Genomic DNA, 4,837 nt, shown 5'->3' on the forward strand with positions numbered 1-4,837 from the left:
AAAAAAAAAAAAAAAGACAAAAATATCAAAACAAACTCAACAAGATGGTCTTTGTGTCCAGTCCTTTTTCCAGGGCTAGAATTTTGTTTGGTTCCAGCCTGTGTAGGTCTAGTGTGTGCTGCTGCAGTCTCTGGGAGTTCATATCGAAAGGATTGGAGACTCAACAAGACTTCCAAAGACGAAGTTCTCAGCAGAAAGGAAGGACAAAGGACAAGGAAAGGAAGCAGTTGAGGAAGAAGGGGGAAGGAGCAAGGGAGAGGGGGGGGGCGGGGGCAAGGGATATTTTCCCAGAGGGATAGAGAGGAGACAGATGTGACCCATAGATAAATTGCAGTTTATAAAGGGAAAAGGAGAAACCCCATGTAAGGATGAGTTGGTTTGTTTTGATTGGGCATGTGAATAATGGTAGCCAAAAGAGAGTATTTTAGTTAAGGTTTTATTGCTGTGAAGAGACACAGAAAGTTAGCTTTGTGTGGGGCCTGGGATAGGAGAAGGATCTTCAACAGGTCCAGGCTGCTGTGCAGGCTGCTCTACCATTTGGACCATGTGATCAGCAGACCTGATGGGACTTGAGGTGTCAGTGGCAGATAACGACGCTGTTTGGAGCCTTTGGCAGGGCCCCTATAAGTGAAATCACAGAAGAGTCCTTTGGAATTTTGGACCAAAGCTCCGCCATCATCTGCAGACAACTATTCTCCCTTTGAGAGACAGATCTTGGCCTGCTATTGGCCCTTAGTGGAAACTGAATGTTCAAAAATGGGCCACCAAGTTACCAGGTGACCTGAACTGCCCATCATGAGTTGGGTGTGGTCAGACTCACCAAGTCACAAAGTAGGACATGCAGCCATCCATTATCAAATGGAAGTGGTGGATACAAGATCAGGCCTAAGCAGGTCCTGAAGGCACTAGCAAGCTACATGGAAAAGTTGCCCAAGTGCCTATGATTCCTACTCCTGTTCAATGCCATCTGCTGCCAAACATGCACCTATAGGGGTGTGCCTCATAGGGTGTGCGCTATGATTGGTTGACTGAGGAAAAAAGTAGGGCCTGGTTTACTGATGACCCTACATGATATGCAGTCACTATCCAGAAGTGAATGGCCGCAACATTTCCACCCCCTTCTTGGACAACCCTGAAAGAAACTAGCAAAGGGAAATTTTCACAGGGGGCCTAACTTCAGGCAGTATACAGGGTCATACAGTTTGTTTGGAAGGGAAGATGGCCAGATGTATAATTGTTCACTGATTCATGGGCTGTAGCCAATGGATTGGCTGCATGGTCAGGGACTTAGAAAGAGCATGGTTGGGGCCGGGCGATGGTGGCGCACGCCTTTAATCCCAGCACTCGGGAGGCAGAGGTAGGTGGATCTCTGTGAGTTCGAGACCAGCCTGGTCTACAGAGCTAGTTCCAGGACAGGCTCCAAAGCTACAGAGAAACCCTGTCTCGAAAAAAAAAAAAAAAAAGAAAGAGCATGGTTGGAAAGTTGGTGAGAAAGATATCCACAGAAAAAGTGTGTGGATAGATCTCAAATGGGCAAAGAAACTTGTGTCCCATGTAAATGTTCATCAAAAGGTGACTTCAGCTGAGGAGGAATTCAATAATCAAGTAGACAGGACGACCCATTCTGTGGAGAGTCAGCCTCTTTCCCCAGCCATTCCTGCCATTCATTTCAAACAGAGACGGGGATTATGCATGGGCTCAACATTATGGGCTTCCAGTCACCAAGGCTGGCCTGACTACAGCTACTGCTGAGTGACAGATCTGCCAATAGCAGGGACCAACCTGATATGACACCATTCCCTGGGGTGACCGGTCAGTGACCTCGTGGCAGGTTGACTACAGTAGAAAAGACAACATTTTGTTCTTACTGGAGTAGATACTGATTCAGATATGCATTTGCATTTCCTGTACATATGCTTCTGCCAAAACCACCATCCATGCACTGACAGAACGCCTTATCCACCATCACGGTATTCCACACGGTACTGTTTCTGACCAAGGAACTCACTTCACAGCCAGAGAAGTGTGACAGTGGGCCCACGATCATGGAATCCACTGGTTTTACTATGTTCTCCACCATCCTGAAACAAATAGCCTGAGAGAAAGATGGAGTGGCTTTTTGAAGACATAGTTAAAGTACCAATTAGGTGGCAGCAGCCTGGAGGAGTGGGACCGTGTTCTCCAGAAGAAGGTGTATGTTATATGATTTGAATAAATATCTAAACATGGTACAGTTTCTCCCATAGCCAGGAACCACAGGTCCAGGAATCAAGGGAATAGTTTCACTTATTATCAGCCCTAGTGACCCACTGGAAAATTTTTGTTCCCTGTTCCCACCATTTTTTTCTTTTGGCTTTTCAAGACAAGGTTTCTCGGGCTGGAGAGATTTCTCAGAGATAAAGAGCATTGGCTTCTCTTTCAGAGGTCCTGAGTTCAAGTCCCAGCAACCACATGGTGGCTCACAACCATCTGTAATAAAATCTGGTACCTTCTTCTGGCTTGTAGGCATACATGATAAATAAATCCTTTAAAAATGTCTTTTAAAAAATATAAGACAGGATTTCTCTTTGTAGCTTTGGAGCCTGTCCTGGATCTCTGTAGGCCAGGCTGGCATCGAACTCACAGAGATCCGCCTGCCTCTGCCTCCCGAGTGCTGGGATTAGAGGCGTGCGCCACCACCGCCCAGCTTGTTCCCCTTGTTCCCATGATCTTAAATTCTACTGGTCTAGAAGTTTTGGTTCCAGAAGGGGAAGCCCTTCTGCCAGGGGCCACAACAAACTTTCCATTAAACTGGTCTTCTTGTCCAGGTTTTATTCCTAATGTCCTTGAACCCACCGGCTAAGAAAGACGTGTGTGAGGAGAGGTGATTAATCCAGATTGCCATGGGGAAATTGGATTGTTTCTCCACAACGGAGCTAAGAAAGATTACGTCTGGAGTGCAGGAGATCTACAAGAAACTCCAGCAGCCTAATCCAGGCAGGATGACAAAGGGCACAGATCCGTCAGGAATGAAAGTATGGGCCACTCCTCCAGGAAAAGAGCCAAGCCTGCTGAGGTGCTTGCAGAGGGTAAAGGAAATGCAGAATGGGTAGTAGAGGAAGGTAGTTCTAAATACTAGCTAAGGTCACATGACCAGTCACAGAAATGGGGATTATAATTGACATGAAAGTTTCTGTTTTATTTTGTTCAGACTGTATTTTATATGTTTTCTTTCCTGTATTTCTTTATCATATGTTGTAATATCAATTAAGAATTATCAGTAATTATCATATTTAAGTTTGAGATACTAAAAAATGTTTCTCAAGGGACAATGCCACTATCCTCTGTTTATAATGCATTGCGGTCATATGAGGTTATATCATGTTAGGCTTCATTATGACCTGGTTAAATATATAATGTGTTTGTGATTGTATGTGGTATAGTTATGTGTAGGAGTTATTATGACCTGGTTATTGTTTTCATTTGGAAATTGATCATGACATAAGGAGATATGATTTGTGTCAAGTTGACAAGGGGTGGATTGTGATGGCTGTTCTCAGTTGTCAACTTGCCTATATCTGGAATGAATTATAATCCAGAAATGGTCGCAAACCTGTGAGAGATTTTTCTGCTTGGGTTGAAGTAGGTAAATCCACTTCTAGTTGGACCTTTGGAGGCAGGAAGACATATGCCTTTAATCCTGGCCACACCTTTTTGCTGGAAATCTATATAAGGACATGAAAGGAAGACATTTTTGTTCTTTACCTGTTTGCTTTCTTCCTCCCTGGGACTAGATTCTTGGACTTGTTCACAGCCAGTCATTATAGCTAGACTTCAACCTGCAAATCATTTCATAGATCATATATATATGTATATATATATACATATATATATGATCTATGCCACAGATATATAGATATATCTATATATCTGTGGTGTGTGTCAGATTCATTTTATAAGTTCTGTTCCCCTAGAGAACCCTGACTAAGACACTCATCAACTACCTGTGGCAGGAGTTATAACAGCTGCTCTTATCACCCTTGACCTTTCCTAGCTTCCCCCTTACTCTTCCTACCACCTGCCTTTACCACAGGCTCAACTAAACTGTTTCCATGCTTTTTTGACTGTCTTCAGATGAAGCAATGATTCAAAAGTCTGGGTAATGCTTTAAACACGTTTTCTTAGGTCAGCCCAAGTACAGTCTGGTTGCTCTTCCCTACCCCATTGCATGCCCTTCCCTTGGGTCCTTTGGCACCTGCCCTAGTGCTAAAACATGAGCTCCCACCTTACTCTCTGGCAGGTCCCAGATTCGATCTGCCTTCTAAGAGGCTGGCTCCACGTCTTTATTTACATAGTATGATGGCTAATTCCAGTTATTAATTTGACTACGACTGGAATCAACTAAATCTCAAACATGCCTGTGTGGGGAATTATTGATTGGATCATTTGACGTAGAAAGACCCACCATAAGTCTGGCCTCCCATTCTGGTGGCAGTCCACATAAAAAGACATGGAAGCAGGAAGCTCTGCCTTCTCCTTTCCTGGCAAGTTCATCTACTCTGCTGCCGAGAGAGGGAGAAGTAGCCTTCCCTGGAGTACAGCATACCAATTGGTTGTTCAATACACATACAAAATTGCATTATACACACTGAACAGGTTATATTTAGGAATATATATGCATATAACAATAATTAATGAAAAAAGAGGCCATGAATTTGAAAGAGAGCAAGGAGGAGTGCATGGAAGCGTTTAGAAGGAGGTTTTGAAGGGAGAAATGATGTAATTATATTATAATCACAAAAGTAAAGGAAATAATTTTTAAAGTAAAGAAAATGGGAGGGAGACTTGTTTGGGAAAA

Source organism: Microtus ochrogaster, chromosome X (genome assembly GCF_000317375.1).
Source record: "Microtus ochrogaster isolate Prairie Vole_2 chromosome X, MicOch1.0, whole genome shotgun sequence".
Classification (NCBI taxonomy): domain Eukaryota; kingdom Metazoa; phylum Chordata; class Mammalia; order Rodentia; family Cricetidae; genus Microtus; species Microtus ochrogaster.